Source organism: Coregonus clupeaformis, unplaced genomic scaffold (genome assembly GCF_020615455.1).
Source record: "Coregonus clupeaformis isolate EN_2021a unplaced genomic scaffold, ASM2061545v1 scaf2550, whole genome shotgun sequence".
Classification (NCBI taxonomy): Eukaryota; Metazoa; Chordata; class Actinopteri; order Salmoniformes; family Salmonidae; genus Coregonus; species Coregonus clupeaformis.
This window is the reverse complement of record NW_025536004.1, coordinates 25,235-42,190: the sequence shown is the minus strand read 5'-3', so window position 1 is coordinate 42,190 and position 16,956 is coordinate 25,235. Positions and strand designations below refer to the sequence as shown.

Sequence of the window (16,956 nt, the reverse complement as noted above, 5' to 3'; positions counted from 1 at the left end):
TTTCACATAACAAGCTGTGATTCATGTGAGGAACGTTAGGGGGTCTTTGTGATCTGTGAACCGTCCAAGGACGTAGGTACAAAGAGTACAGGGGAACAGTGTCTATGGGTGCTGACTCTACAGGTTGTGATGATAATAAACTTATGCCTGGCAACAGTGTGCAACAGTGGAGCGCCAAGGGGCTGGGACCAGCCTGTGCGCCAACGGATAGGCTGAGTAAGTCTAAACCACGCTCAGTCTCTACTCTGATAGGCCTAGCAGGGAGCGGGAACTATCTCTGTCAGAGTATTTGAAGAAGAACTTAGAACAATGGATCAGTTCTCTGAGTGCCCTGCGTGGTATTTCAGTGGACCTGTATATACGAACATCATATTTACCATTGAAGTGTTTTGCATTAATTAAAATACTAGTCTATTTTAGAAGACGTGTATTGACCTCTTTTGTTCCTAATACCAGATTTGAATTGACACAATTTAACAAAAGTGCTCGGTTAAAGTGCTTAAAAGTGACTCAAATGACTAAGACAAGCATGAACTGACAATATTTAACATCTGATTATTATTTTATTTTTCACTGGCCTGGGTGGCCCCTTACAGGAGCCAGGGATGGAGCTGGATCTGCTCCATGGTTGGTCGGTCCGCTGCCTTAGTGCTCAAGCACCAGCGAATCAGCTGACGGCATTCTGGTGGAGAGGAAGTAACAACAGGTATATGATAAGACAGAGGATAACTCCACAATCATCTGTTGTAGTATGAGGTTACATCATCTACCCCTTTATGGAAACCTCATCCCCTACTTCATCCAACCCTCCTTCCCTCATCCCTCCATCTCTGACCGGGGGACAGTCCCTTGGTGAAGCGCACGCGGCCCTTGATGGTCTCTCGGATGGTGCTGAAGGGCAGGAAGCCACATATTAGGTTGTAGAGGGTGATGCCCACCGACCAGACAGTAGCTGGACCTGCCAGGTACTGTCTCTGTAGGAACCACTCTGGAGGGGTGTACTCCAGGGTGCCTGAGAGGGGGCGGACAGACACAGGAAATGTATTATTCAGTAGCCTTTTTGAAAGTATTCTGAGAGTGGAGGCGGCATGCTGAAATCAACAATAGGGCTAAGTGGAGTTCCCGTCATATTGCTTCCACTCACACTGAGCAATTCTTAGAGATCTGCTCTCTCAACCACCCCTTTCCCTCCCTTACACTCTCCAAGGTCTCTAACCTGCAAAGTCCTTGTAGGCCGTATTCTTCAGCAGATCTCCACAGCCAAAGTCAAACAGCTTGACGTGCTGCGAGTCAGTCTGGATCAGCAGGTTCTCTGGCTTGATGTCCCGGTGCAGGACCCCTCGCTCGCTGCAGTGGTTCAGCGCCCTCAACAGCTGCAGCATCACCTGGCGCGCCATGCCCTCGCTAATGGTGCCCCCCGGTCCTGGCAGAAGGCGATAAGGTCCTGTAGCGCGACGGCTGGTCAAACCACTCCAGCAGCTGCATGATGTAGGGGCATTGTGGCGCCACGTTCACCTGCTTCATCAACGCCACCTCCAGGGGCAGGGGCCCTTGCCCAGGCTGTGTGTGTGCAAAGGAGGAGGGGGAGAGTGAACTGCTGTTAGCAATTGCAGTTAGGCTAGCATTAGTAGAGATAACTGATATAACCCCTACACTAAAATCAACCAGTACTAGGCTGGCACTCACAATGTCCAGCTCCTCCTCAGCTTGGGCCTTGGACACATACTTGATGGCTACCTGTGGGACAGGAATAGCAACAACAGTCTAAGTTGGTATAACATTCTCAGTGCTTTCATAAGAATAATACAAAATGAACTCATACAGGAGACGGCTGAGGTTGGTCAGGTATGATGAAGGGCCTTTCTGAAGTAAATGACAAGGTGAAGATATATGAAAGTTATTGAAGGAAAAGCAGTTACGAATTAATGTCATTTCTCTCAAATGTTGTGCACAAATGTGTTTACATCCCTGTTAGTGAGCATTTCTCCTTTGCCAAGATAATCCATCCACCTGACAGGTGTGGCATATCAAGAAGCTGATTAAACAGCATGATCATTACGCAGGTGCTTTTTGTACTGGGGACAATAAAAAGCCACTCTTAAATGTGCAGTTTTGTCACACAACACAGTGCCACAGATGTCTACATTTTTATTGGAGCGCTCAATTGGCATGCTGACTGCAGTAATATCCACCAAAGCTGTTGCCACATCATTTAATGTTAATTTCTCTACTATAAGCTGCCTCCAACGTCATTTTAGAGAATTTGGCAGTACGTCCAACCGTCCTCACAACTACAGACCACGTGTAACCACGCCAGCCCAGGACCTCCACATCTGGCTTCTTCACCTGCGGGATCATCTGAGACCAGCCACCTGGACAGCTGATGAAACTGAGGAGTATTTCTGTCTGTAATAAAGCTCTTATGTGGGGAAAACCTAATTCTGATTGGGTGGGCCTATGCCCAGTCATGTGAAATCCATAGATTAGGGCCTAATGAATGCATTTCAATTAACTGATTTCCTTATATGAACTGTAACTCAGTAAAATCATTGAAATTGTTGCATTTATATTTTTGTTCAGTATAATTACAGGCTCGCTTAATGACCAGGTAATTCGGCCTGATTGGCATGGGAGGAGCAAAAGATCTCACTAAATGAAAATAAAGTTTAGATTTTCTATTGAAAGGGACGTGAGATTGTGTAACTACTTTCCTACACTGCCACTGTTATAAAAGGAGTGAGGCTAAATCTGGAGGATAGATGGAGCGAAAGACCGAGTCCCATTTGGGTTATAGCTCAACACTGGGCACTGGGTTTGTTCCTGTGTCAGGTCACAGTGACTTTGGGTAGACATGTCACAGTACAAAAGAGTGTGAACCACTGCCCCAGAGGAATATTTGGTCTCCATTCCCTCACCAAGAAAATATCTCAGAATACCATTGAAACTTTATGAGAAGACCAGCCTCATTTGAATCTTGCCCCCTGGTGGGCCAGGGAAGGTGAGTGTGTGCTTGATCCATGAAATTGGACAAGAGTTATGGGAGTTTAGGTGTAAGATGGAATCAAGAGCAGCCTCTTTGTTTTAGATGCCCTTGGCTGCTTAAATAAGCTACAGTAGCTTCATGCAAAAGCAGTGCTTGACTTGGACTGAAATAGGTGCCAGTACTCATTTTGGGTGCCGGTACTGTTTACATTTAGGTGCAGGAGCTCCACAATACATTTGAGCTAATATTCTATAAAAGGAACAGGAGCTCAAGCAGTAGAAAATGTGAGGTGCCGGTACTCAGCTCCGGTGAGCTCCTGCCCAAGTCAAGCACTGTGCAAAAGGAACACAAATCAATAGAGCAACTGCCATAGAAAGCCAACAATCAAAAGCTATAGCATCGATGAAACAGAATGCCTCAAACTATAAGAATATTGCAAGGGCGTAAGGCTGTCTATGATGATTAGATCCCTTGAGTGTGTGAGTTAGGGTGAGTCTGCGAGTGTGTAAGATTGAGAATGTGAGAGTAGAAAACATGTATAAGACTACCAGTCTGTTTCTGCTTTCAACAATATTACAGTTCTTTGTTGCTTTGCCAAACAAGCAGGACAACAACAAGTTGGCTGAGGCAGAAACAGACTGGGTAACCAGGCTGGTTTAAGATTTTGTATGACACTAAAACAATATTAAGTGTCACACAGCCAACATATGTTTTCACAGGAAAGAAAGGAGTTGTTGTGTGTTGTCTCACCGGCATGCCGTCAGATTTGCGGGTCCCTGCATAGACAGAGCCATAGCCCCCTTTCCCCAGCAACGGCCCCTTTACATACAGCGTTTCCAGTCGGGCTGAAACGAAACAAAGCTGTGAAAATGAATTCCCTCATGATGGGACCAGAAATTATTTCTGAATCTGTTTGGTGGTCCCTTTTACCTTTGCGTTGGCGTTTAGTGGCTTTAGGGCGGGAAGTGGAGGGGCAGTCATCCTTTGCCCCTACCAGGCACAGTGGCCGAGGGCCTTGAGTCTGGTTCAGGGCTGGACAATGGCCTAAAGGCTCCATCCAACCCCCCCTGCCTGGGCCCCAGGCCCTGGAGGTCACAGCGTTGCATCTCTGGCTAACGTTCCCAGGACGCCGGCACAGCACCTTGGGTGCAGGGGGAGCCGGCACAGTAAATAGCTCCTGGAAAGCCTTTGGCTCCTTGGACCCGCTACATTCTAAGCCGGGGTCAGCAGTTTTGGCGTTGTGGAACACAGACCTTTTCCTCTTCCGCCTGCCACCTCCATTCAGACCCCAAACCTGGTCAGAGCTGTTGGGGGCTATAGGGAGAACAGAGAGAGGGGGCAATCAGTTAATGATACCTCCTCATAAAAAGATATTTAAATATTAAATTCACTTTTTTGATAATAACAACATAGGTCAATGTAGCTATTGATAGTTGAAGTTTGATTGTAACATTTCTTCTGTCATTTCCATCCCTTCTCCTTCCATATACCCATTTATAATGTAGCCTACATTTATTTATCTAGCCTACTTTACAAGACTAGGCACATAGGCTACTTTTTATTTTCGTTTACCTGGAGAGAGAACTTCCTGGGAGCTACGGGTAATCATGGTTGAATTCTATCCTCTTATATCAGCCATGATTTTACGTAGGCTGAAACGGATATCAAACCAGATATTTGCGTCTGACAGATTGTCACATGGCCTTAAAAAACACTCTTGCTCTGACGTAATGTACAGTGACAATTATGACGTGACATGATGTAAAACAAAGAGTCGCGCGCCAGGTGTCCCACACCTGTTGCGAGCAATGACCGCCTGCTTTACGAGTTAAATTGTGCCTGTACATGAAAACCCAAAAGAGGGCGCTATTAGTTCGTTCAAAATCGCCTTAAATTGTTGCTTTTACCTGAGATCCCTTCAAAATCGCCTTAAATTGTTGCTTTTACCTGAGATCCCCGAGATGACCCATTCCTCCATTTCATGGATTAAAAACGAAGAGAAAGGTTCAAAGCCAAGACAAAAGCAGCCCTACTTTGCATCTGGTGACGTCATATGCTAACAATATCGCATCGTTTTTTATAAATTTCGAAATATCTTTACACCCCTCCCTACAACTGTTTTTTAAATCTTGGTCCATGGAGAGCGGAGACCCACAGAGTGTGCAGGCTTTTGTTTTAACCCATACCAACTGATCACACTATAGCTGATCAACAACAAACACTTTACTAATTTAATCAGCTACAAAAAGCCTAAGATGACCTAACACTATACAGTCAAACGTTTCATAATCACTAGGCCTACTTTCTCACATTTTGATAAAAAATACATTTGTCAATTCAGTGTTTTTGAGAAAAATACCCCTAAGCTCTCTGAATCCACAACAAATAGGTTAGGTATGGATTTTCTGGTCAATATCCATACCTTTTAAGATCTGCATAAACACCCAATGAGATAACATTTTGCACAAATATCAATCTCTTTCAGAAGCATTAGGTTTAAAAAGTAAATATTTTCCTTTAGGGCCAGACTCAGAAGACCATTTTGGGAGAAATAGTCCTTTTATATTAGTATATCTTTTTTAAAGACATAAATGAGTTGCGCTTTGTTGGCAACGACCCTCAGATAAGCTTGAAAGAAAGCAGTGGAGAGAGATTAAAGACAGCTGTGTGTGTGTTTATGTGTGCATTTATGGACAGAGGCACCTGTGATTTGCTCCCTCCAAACACAGTTCAAACAGTTTTCCACCCTCCAGGCGATCTAAATATAAAGTGAGGAGGAGGTAAAACTGCTATTTTGTTCTTAGTAATAAGTGGTTATCGTACACTATATATACAAAAGTATATGGACACCCCTTCAAATTAGTGGATTCTGCTATTTCAACCACACCCGTTGCTGACAGGTGTATAAAATCGAGCACACAGCCATGCAATCTCCATAGACAAACATTGGTAGGAGAATGGCCTTACTGAAGAGCTCAGTGACATTCAACAGATGCCACCTTTCCAATAAGTCAGTTCGTCAAATTTCTGCCCTGCTAGAGCTTCCCCGATCAACTGTAAGCTCTGTTATTGTGAAGTGGAAACGTCTAAGAGCAACAACGCCTCAGCCGCGAAGTGGTAGGCCACACAAGCTCACAGAACGGGACCGCCAAGTTGCAACACTCACTACCGAGTTCCAAACTGCCTCTGGAAACAACGTCAGCACAAGAACTGTTCATTGGGAGCTTGATGAAATAGGTTTCCATGGCCGAGCAGCCGCACACAAACCTAAGATCCCCATGGCAATGCCAAGCATCAGCTAGAGTGATGTAAAGCTCACCGCCATTAGACTCTGGAGCAGTGGAAACGCGTTCTCTGGAGTGATGAATCACGCTTCACCATCTGGCAGTCCGACAGACAGATCTGGGATTGGCGGATGCCAGGAGAATGCTACCTGCCCCAATGCATAGTACCAACTGTAAAGTTTGGTGGAGGAGGAATAATGGTCTGGGGCTGTTTTTCATGTTTCGGGCTAGGCCCCTTAGTTCCAGTGAAGGGAAATCTTAATGCTACAGCATACAATGACATTCTAGACGATTCTGTGCTTACAACTTTGTGGCAACAGTTTGGGAAAGGCCCTTTCCTGTTTCAGCATGACAATGCCCTCGTGCACAAAGCGAGGTCCATACAGAAATGGTTTGGCGAGATCGGTGTGGAAGAACTCCATATTAATGCCCATGATTTTGGAATGAGATGTTCGACGAGCAGTTGTCCACATACTTTTGGTCATGTAGTGTACCTTCACTGGACAGGAAGTAATTTCTCTCTAACTTACACACACACACACAAGCACGTGCGCCTGAAAAATGTGATCGTTTAGCAACTTATAACGGATAATAAGGAATGGATGGAAAATTGACTATTACCACAAAATCTGTAATGCTGGGGGCGAGTACTGTGAAGAGATGCATTACGTCCTACTCCTACACATTAAAACAGTAATTATCTATTGTACATGACAGATAATGGTATTTGAATGCTCTGTAACAGGGTTCGTGTTGAAAACTGTTTTCCTAGTATGTGTTTTTTTACATTTTAGGGGGGCATCGGGGGCGCCGTGAGAGTTATTTAAGATACTCTTCAAAGAGGTAGGGTTTCAGACATTTTCTAAAGATGCGCAGGGACTCCACTGTCCTGACTTTAGGGGGAAGCTTGTTCCACCATTAGGGTGAAAGGACAGAGAAGAGCTTTGACTGGGCTGAGCGGGAGCTGCCCTCCCATAGGGGTGGGAGGGCCAAGAGACCAGAGGTGACGGAACGGAGTGCTAGGGTTGGGATTTAGGGTTTGAGCATAGCCTGAAGGTAAGGAGGTGCAGTTCCCCTTGCTGCTCCGTAGGCAAGCACCAGGGTCTTGAAGATGATGCGAGCTTCGTCTGGAAGACAGTAGCATGTGCGGATGAGCGGGGTGACATGGGAGAACTTAGGAAGGTTGAACACCAGGCGGGCGTCGGCATTCTGGATAAGTTGCAGGGATTTGATGGCACAAACGGGGAGCCCAGCCAACAGAGAGTTGCAGTAGTCTAGACGGGAGATGACAAGTGCCTGGATTAGGACCTGCGGCGCTTCCTGTGTGAGGAAAGGTTGTACTCTACAAATGTTGTGGAGCATGAACCTGCAGGAGCAAGTCACTGCTTTGATGTTTGCATTGAACGACAAGGTGTTGTCCAGGGTCATGCCAAGGTTCTTTGCATTCTGGGAGAGGGGACACCGTGGAGTTGTCAACTGTGATGGAGAGGTCTTGTAGCGAGCTGGCTATCCCGAGAGGAAGAGCAGCTTCCTCTCGGGAAGTTGGTGGGTGCTCAAACCCTACTCATCTCTGCCAGGCACACAGAGATGAGTGTCGCCACCTGGGTGTCAGAAGGGGGGAAGGAGAAGAGCAGTTGAGTGTCATCCGCATAGCAATGATAGGAGAGACCATGTGAGGATATGACAGAGTGACTTGGTGTAAAGAGGAGAGGGCCTAGAACCGAGCCCTGGGGGACACCAGTAGTGAGAGCACGTGGTGCAGACACAGATCCTCTCCACGTCACCTGGTAGGAGCAACCTGCCAGGTAGGATGCAATCCAGGAGTGTGCAGAGCCTGAGATGCCCAACCCTGAGAGGGTGGAGAGGAGGATCTGATGGTTCACGGTGTCGAAGGCAGCGGATAGATCTAGAAGGATGAGAACAGAGGAAAGAGATTTAGCTTTGGCAGAGCGGAGAGCCTTGGTGACACAGAGGAGAGTAGTCTCAGTTGAGTGAGCCACCTTGAAGCCTGACTGGTTAGGGTCAAGAAGATCGTTCTGAGAGAGATAATGAGAGAGTTGGTCAGAGACGGCACACTCAAGTGTTTTGGAAAGAAAGACGGAATACTGATCTGTAGTTTTTGACATCAGAGGGGTTGAGTGTTGGTTTGTTGAGAAGGGGAGCGACTCTGGCCATTTTGAAGTCAGAGGGGACGCAGCCAGTGGTCAGGGATGAGTTGATGAGGGAAGTGAGAAGGTCTCCAGAGATGGTCTGAAGAAGGGAGGAGGGGATGGGGTCAAGTCAGCAGGTCAGGCCGGCCGGGAGGAAAGGGAGACAGTGAGATTCAAAGGATGCAGAAAGGGAGGAGAATATGGTCGAAGAGGCAGAGTCAGGAAACAGAAGGGAGAAGGATTTAGCAGAAGGAAGAGAGGATAGGATAGAAGAGGATAGAGTAGTGGGAGAGAGAGAGAGAAAATTGCAGCGGTGCATGACCATCTGACCACCAAGGGAAACAAAGTAGTGATCAGAGACATGGAGGGGGGTTGCAGTGAGATTAGTAGGCGAACAGCCTCTAGTGAAGATGAGGTCAAGCGTAATGTCTGCCTTGTGAGTGGGAGGTGACTAGAAAAGGGTGAGGTCAAAAGAGGAAAGGAGTGAAAAGAAAGAAGAGGGAAGAAATGAATTGAAGTCAGGAGGTTCAAGTCACCCAGTACGATGAGTGGTGAGCCAGCGTCGGTAAATGAGCTTATCAAGGTGTCAAGCTCATTGAGGAACTCTCCAAGGGCACCTGGTGGTTGATAGATAACAACAATGTTAAGTTTGAGTGGACAAGTGACAGTGACAGCATGGAATTCAAATGAGGAGATAGACAAGAAAGAGAGGGGAAAAGAGAGAATCTCCACTTAGGAGAAATTGTAGCCCTGTGCCACCACCGTGATGACCAGATGCTCTCGGACTATGAGAGAACACATGATGAGACAGCAGCTGCAGTAGCAGTGTTCTCTGGTGAAATCCATGTCTCCGTCAGGGCCAAAAAGTGTAGGGACTGAAGGGCAACATAGGCTGAGATGACCTTAGCCTTATTGACTGCAGATCGGCAGTTTCACATGGGTTGTGCGCGCAGGGTACACTAAATTAGAAGGGTCGCAGCCACAGGGTTGGGAGCGTCTGTAAAACCTGCAGGGAGAGTAGTGAACTGGGATGGGAAACACACACACTTGCCAAAGCTACAAAAAAGCTAAATGAGATCAGAAAATAACTAGGTAAGATCCTCAAGTGAGAGAATGGTGGGAGCCTTCCTCGCTTTCCTTCCTCGAATAACTCTGCAAAAAACGTATTTGTTTCGGCGACAACACCTCCGCTTGACAATACCGCCACTTACAGCTGCTGCTGAAGTAGTCCGCTAACACTGTACTGTGACTCACCTCTACCCATAGATGCAGACCAATCACTTGCTCTGAATTTCACTTCCTCCACAATTGTTCCAAATGGACATCAAATGTAATCCGTAGTTCAAGTCAACCAAAATAAGGTTTGGATGTAGACTAGTTCTGTCATCCAATTTCATGACACTCAGTCATTTTCAGAAGACCTTTCTAAACCATGCTTTCAGTCAGTGATTAAAGTATGCCATTTAAAATAAATAACAACATTTGAGAAGTGTTTGAAACATTTGTGAGCTATGGTGAAAAGTAATGTCAACATGTGTTGGCTATATAAGGCAAAAAATACCCCACTTCTAAAGGAAGAATATAGAACAATTCTTTATTTCAACATTCAACAGGGTACTAAATACTATAATCTGCATCCTCTCATGTTCAATCAAATAAGAACACTATTTCCGTCCCTCCAACCATCGCAGTCAGTCCTATCTGCATGTCTATCACTGGGCTGGTTTTCCAGATTGATCCAGACTAGGTGTCTGATTCACTCCCCCACAGAGAAATGACAAATGTAAAATGTACTGAAACTACCATGGAATGGTTAATAGCAACACAGTCAGGAAGGCAGGGTGACACATAGGCTACCATTTCTGTGGTGTGGTATTATTCATGTTTTTCTCATGCTGAGTTATTGGACATAGCTGATAGTGTGTCATCTCATCACACCAAGGACTTTCAAACCATGTCGATAGATGTGGGGGTGGTAAGTATGTGTGTACATACATGATGTACTGTTCATACATTGGCATTTTCTTGTCGAGTGCAGTGCATCATAAACGTTTCCAGGAACATGGAATGAGTCATCCCCTGGACAAAGATTACTGAAGATGCACGATAAATCAAATAGAATTTTCTTGAAACCTTTGTCAAAAACGACCTAATTGCATTTGGTAACTATTTCCAAGTTTGACACTAGAAGAGAAACTAACCAAATAGCTTTCATTTACTCAAACCAACCTAGTATTATTTTCACCTGTTCACTACAGGAACCTTTGGTTGTGGTGTTGTGTGGCTCTAGTCTTGGACTGCATTCCATTCCAAAAACCTGTCACCTTCCCTCTGCCCTTGACGACTCAACCTTGCAGAATGGAAAGTACTGGATAGGCGAAAGAAGCAGCTCTACCTATGCTCTACCTGTAAGGAATTCCTGCCAAATGTCCAGTCTTTTCCAATGTGAAAGGGGTTGGTTAAGGCCAGATGGACAAGGCCACAGTTTTTGGAATGGTACTCAGCCCAGGCTTGATATCACACTCAGGGTTTTCCCCTAACTAAATTTATTTTCTACCGTCATGTGGCTTCTGGTTTGAACAGGAAAGCTACTTGAACCACTCGAGGGCCAGGTGGATGTCAACAGACTGATTTGCATGAAGCACAAGGTCGTAATTTGCTGTAATTGGAGAAAGTTATAGAAGACGTGCCTATATAATCTAATGAGACATTTCATTAATGAGTCAATTATTGGTTTGAATAGTTTTGCATATTTACACAGATAACCTTTTCAATGGTAACACATTCATATACTACCTACTACATTGACAAGCAATTTACAAATGCACTTTTACCACAACAAACCATTATAATTTCCCTCTAATACATCTGGACTGTGGACAAGAATGGACAGGACTGCTAAGTCTTGTTGTTTACTTTAAAAAAATATTCCATGATGCATTTCCCACCCCAAACAAAACCACTTTGAGACCTCAGGTATAGTGTGAAATATTACCTTGGACAGAATGCCCAAGGGAGGAGTAGGTGTGTGATTTCGTAACCAATTAATATCCTGTCCTATGGGTGTCATTGAATACACAACATGATTAAACCTCCTCCAGTACGCCCACAACTGGGGCATATTCATTATGCCAAGGGGGACCTACCAGAATTTGTCCAATATAAACTTGTTTTTGTTGCAAAACACAACTGTTTAGACTAATGATTACACCCCTGATGGTCTCCTCCATTGATCATGCATCTTTTGACAATGAGATTGATGTGGTTGCACCACACACAAAGACTCCTTCAGTCTGAAGGGCCTGGGCCCATACCTTGGCCCAAACTCATTTGACATGTTGTAGATCCAGGAAGACAACAACGTATGTCCATTTCTCTTGTGTTTTTGTTAAAAATGTGTCCTTAATACACACTGTACAAGGCCAATATACAGTGGGGAAAAAATTATTTATTCAGCCACCAATTGTGCAAGTTCTCCCACTTAAAAAGATGAGAGAGGCCTGTAATTTTCATCATAGGTACACGTCAACTATGACAGACAAATTGAGGAAAAAAAATCCAGAAAATCACATTGTAGGACTTTTTATGAATTTATTTGCAAATTATGGTGGAAAATAAGTATTTGGTCACCTACAAACAAGCAAGATTTCTGGCTCTCACAGACCTGTAACTTCTTCTTTAAGAGGCTCATCTGTCCTCCACTCATTACCTGTATCAATGGCACCTGTTTGAACTTGTTATCAGTATAAAAAAAACTCCTGTCCACAACCTCAAACAGTCACACTCCAAACTCCACTATGGCCAAGACCAAAGAGCTGTCAAAGGACACCAGAAACAAAATTGTAGACCTGCACCAGGCTGGGAAGACTGAATCTGCAATAGGTAAGCAGCTTGGTTTGAAGAAATCAACTGTGGGAGCAATTATTAGGAAATGGAAGACATACAAGACCACTGATAATCTCCCTCGATATGGGGCTCCACACAAGATCTCACCCCGTGGGGTCAAAATGATCACAAGAACGGTGAGCAAAAATCCCAGAACCACACGGGGGGACCTAGTGAATGACCTGCAGAGAGCTGGGACCAAAGTAACAAAGCCTACCATCAGTAACACACGACGCCGCCAGGGACTCAAATCCTGCAGTGCCAGACGTGTCCCCCTGCTTAAGCCAGTACATGTCCAGGCCCGTCTGAAGTTTGCTAGAGTGCATTTGGATGATCCAGAAGAGGATTGGGAGAATGTCATATGGTCAGATGAAACCAAAATAGAACTTTTTGGTAAAAACTCAACTCGTCGTGTTTGGAGGACAAAGAATGCTGAGTTGCATCCAAAGAACACCATACCATACCTCCCGAGTGGCGCAGTGGTCTAATAGCTGTGCCACTAGAGATCCTGGTTCGAATCCAGGCTCTGTCGTAGCCGGCCGCGACCGGGAGACCCATGGGGCGGCGCACAATTGGCCCAGCGTCGTCCAGGGTAGGGGAGGGAATGGCCGGCAGGGATGTAGCTCAGTTGGTAGAGCATGGCATTTGTAATGCCAGGGTTGTGGGTTCGATTCCAGTATAAGAAAATTAAAATGTATGCACTCACTAACTGTAAGTCGCTCTGGATAAGAGCGTCTGCTAAATGACTAAAATGTAATGTAAATGTAAATGTAAATACAGTGGGGAAAAAAAGTATTTAGTCAGCCACCAATTGTGCAAGTTCTCCCACTTAAAAAGATGAGAGAGGCCTGTAATTTTCATCATAGGTACACGTCAACTATGACAGACTAAATGAGGAAAAAACATCCAGAAAATCACATTGTAGGATTTTTTATGAATTTATTTGCAAATTATGGTGGAAAATAAGTATTTGGTCAATAACAAAAGTTTCTCAATACTTTGTTATATACCCTTTGTTGGCAATGACACAGGTCAAACGTTTTCTGTAAGTCTTCACAAGGTTTTCACACACTGTTGCTGGTATTTTGGGCCATTCCTCCATGCAGATCTCCTCTAGAGCAGTGATGTTTTGGGGCTGTCGCTGGGCAACACAGACTTTCAACTCCCTCCAAAGATTTTCTATGGGGTTGAGATCTGGAGACTGGCTAGGCCACTCCAGGACCTTGAAATGCTTCTTACGAAGCCACTCCTTTGTTGCCCGGGCGGTGTGTTTGGGATCATTGTCATGCTGAAAGACCCAGCCACGTTTCATCTTCAATGCCCTTGCTGATGGAAGGAGGTTTTCACTCAAAATCTCACGATACATGGCCCCATTCATTCTTTCCTTTACACGGATCAGTCGTCCTGGTCCCTTTGCAGAAAAACTGCCCCAAAACATGATGTTTCCACCCCCATGCTTCACAGTAGGTATGGTGTTCTTTGGATGCAACTCAGCATTCTTTGTCCTCCAAACACGACGAGTTGAGTTTTTACCGAAAAGTTATATTTTGGTTTCATCTGACCATATGACATTCTCCCAATCCTCTTCTGGATCCTCCAAATGCACTCTAGCAAACTTCAGACGGGCCTGGACATGTACTGGCTTAAGCAGGGGGACACGTCTAGCACTGCAGGATTTGAGTCCCTGGCGGCCTAGTGTGTTACTGATGGTAGGCTTTGTTACTTTGGTCCCAGCTCTCTGCAGGTCATTCACTAGGTCCCCCCGTGTGGTTCTGGGATTTTTGCTCAACGTTCTTGTGATCATTTTGACCCCACGGGGTGAGATCTTGCATGGAGCCCCAGATCGAGGGAGATTATCAGTGGTCTTGTATGTCTTCCATTTCCTAATAATTGCTCCCACAGTTGATTTCTTCAAACCAAGCTGCTTACCTATTGCAGATTCAGTCTTCCCAGCCTGGTGCAGGTCTACAATTTTGTTTCTGGTGTCCTTTGACAGCTCTTTGGTCTTGGCCATAGTGGAGTTTGGAGTGTGACTGTTTGAGGTTGTGGACAGGTGTCTTTTATACTGATAACAAGTTCAAACAGGTGCCATTAATACAGGTAACGAGTGGAGGACAGAGGAGCCTCTTAAAGAAGAAGTTACAGGTCTGTGAGAGCCAGAAATCTTGCTTGTTTGTAGGTGACCAAATACTAATTTTCCACCATAATTTGCAAATAAATTCATAAAAAATCCTACAATGTGATTTTCTGGAATCTTTTTCCTCAATTTGTCTGTCATAGTTGACGTGTACCTATGATAAAAATCACAGGCCTCTCTCATCTTTTTAAGTGGGAGAACTTGCACAATTGGTGGCTGACTAAATACTTTTTTTCCCCACTGTACCTACTGTGAAGCATGGGGGTGGAAACATGCTTTGGGGCTGTTTTTCTGCAAAGGGACCAGGACGACTGATCCGTGTAAAGGAAAGAATGAATGGGGCCATGTATCGTGAGATTTTGAGTGAAAACCTCCTTCCATCAGCAAGGGCATTGAAGATGAAACGTGGCTGGGTCTTTCAGCATGACAATGATCCCAAACACACCGCCCGGGCAACGAAGGAGTGGCTTCGTAAGAAGCATTTCAAGATCCTGGAGTGGCCTATCCAGTCTCCAGATCTCAACCCCATAGAAAATCTTTGGAGGGAGTTGAAAGTCTGTGTTGCCCAGCGACAGCCCCAAAACATCACTGCTCTAGAGGAGATCTGCATGGAGGAATGGGCCAAAATACCAGCAAGTGTGTGAAAACCTTGTGAAGACTTACAGAAAACTTTTGACCTGTGTCATTGCCAACAAAGGGTATATAACAAAGTATTGAGAAACTTTTGTTATTGACCAAATACTTATTTTCCACCATAATTTGCAAATAAATTCATTAAAAATCCTACAATGTGATTTTCTCATTTTGTCTGTCATAGTTGACGTGTACCTATGATGAAAATTACAGGCCTCTCTCATCTTTTTAAGTGGGAGAACTTGCACAATTGGTGGCTGACTAAATACTTTTTTCCCCCACTGTATAGCCATTATACGAGGCCAAAGCTTTGTTACGTTGGTGGCAGAAGTGGAATTGTGACCATGGCAACAATCACTCCTGAAGTCCTATGAAGGACTAGTTAGTGAGTCAGTGTTGACTTGCTTTTGAATAGGGGAGGGTTGTGTAACAACTCTGCAACCCACCACCCAATGGATCCTGCTCCAGTCCAGGTTCACAACCATTTGAGTCCCTACAGTACTATACTGTAGGTCAGGTCTCCATGTCTCATGATGATACTGATTGGAGTATCACAAAGCACACACCACTGCCTCACAACTCTCCATATACCGTTATCCCTGTACTACAGATCACATACCTCAGTAAGCAGCCACAATGACTCACATGGATTACATGGCAAGTTGGTGTTTAACACTCAGATAGATGACGTAGGGTTTTTCTATAGAACTACAGAAAATGGGACTTTGGCTCAACAACAATTCTCACTTTCACCAACTGTTGCTGTGATGTTCTGTGTCGAGTGGTCAGAATAACAAGACCACAGAATAAACGATCACTTAGCCAAAGAGAACATTCTACTGTCTCTTCTGCGCAATAGCTAAGTCAAGACGCTCTCTCTTTAGCCATCTTGTTACTGTTGCTCACTGGAGCTAATTGACAAGGACGGGCGAAGACAGGGTGAGTGTCGGCGGTGTGCTTCACACATCTTTGCACTCATCAACAGAACATCCATTTAATCAAATTTGAACAGTTTGACAGAGACAGAGCAACTCTTTGAAAGAGGAAGTTTAACTTTGAATTACATTGAATTCAATTTACAGTATTTTTATAGAAATGACAGGTGCCCCAATTATCTGCAATAGCTTCACTCTTCACTACTGATAGGTGGACAGACACATTACATGCCAGTCACCTTTCAAGTCAGATCAGTGTGATGGACAGAAAACAGGGAATGAAAGCTATGCAAAATGTTTGAAAACAGCAGAGGCATCATTTAAAATGTGTGGGGATGGTTGTACTGTAGTTGGTAAAGTACAACATTCTCTTGCCGTTGTACCTCCTACTGTGTTCAGTTAGCTATGATTCATCATTGGGAAGCACTGCTGATTACACAATCATAGTCACTATTACTGCTACTACTGTCATTATCCGTTTATTAATGGTCAATGCATTATTTTACAAGTTCATTTCATTGTATTTCTGTCAGTAAAGAACATCGTTAAGGTCATAATTGCATAGCTGAAGCTTTTCTGACAGCTACAGTGGCTTGCGAAAGTATTCACCACCCTTGGCATTTTTTCCTATTTTGTTGCCTTACAACCTGGAATTAAAATTGATATTTGGGGGGTTTGTATCATTTGATTTACACAACATGTCTCCCACTTTGAAGATGCAAAATATTTTTTCTCGTGAAACAAACAAGAAATAAGACAAAAAAACAGAAAACCTGAGCGTGCATAACTATTCACCCCCCAAAGTCAATACTTTGTAGAGCCACCTTTTGCAGCAATTACAGCTGCAACTCTCTTGGGGTATGTCTCTATATACTTGCCACATCTAGCCACTGGGATTTCTGCCCATTCTTCAAGGCAAAACTGCTCCAGCTCCTTCAAGTTGGAAGGG

General features: G+C 44.5%; 1 pseudogene; it reads right to left on the bottom strand.

Annotated features, from left to right (window-relative positions):
* Positions 1-567: 567 nt before the first annotated feature.
* On the bottom strand, positions 568-4,650 carry LOC123488893 (annotated as a pseudogene).
* Positions 4,651-16,956: the final 12,306 nt, after the last annotated feature.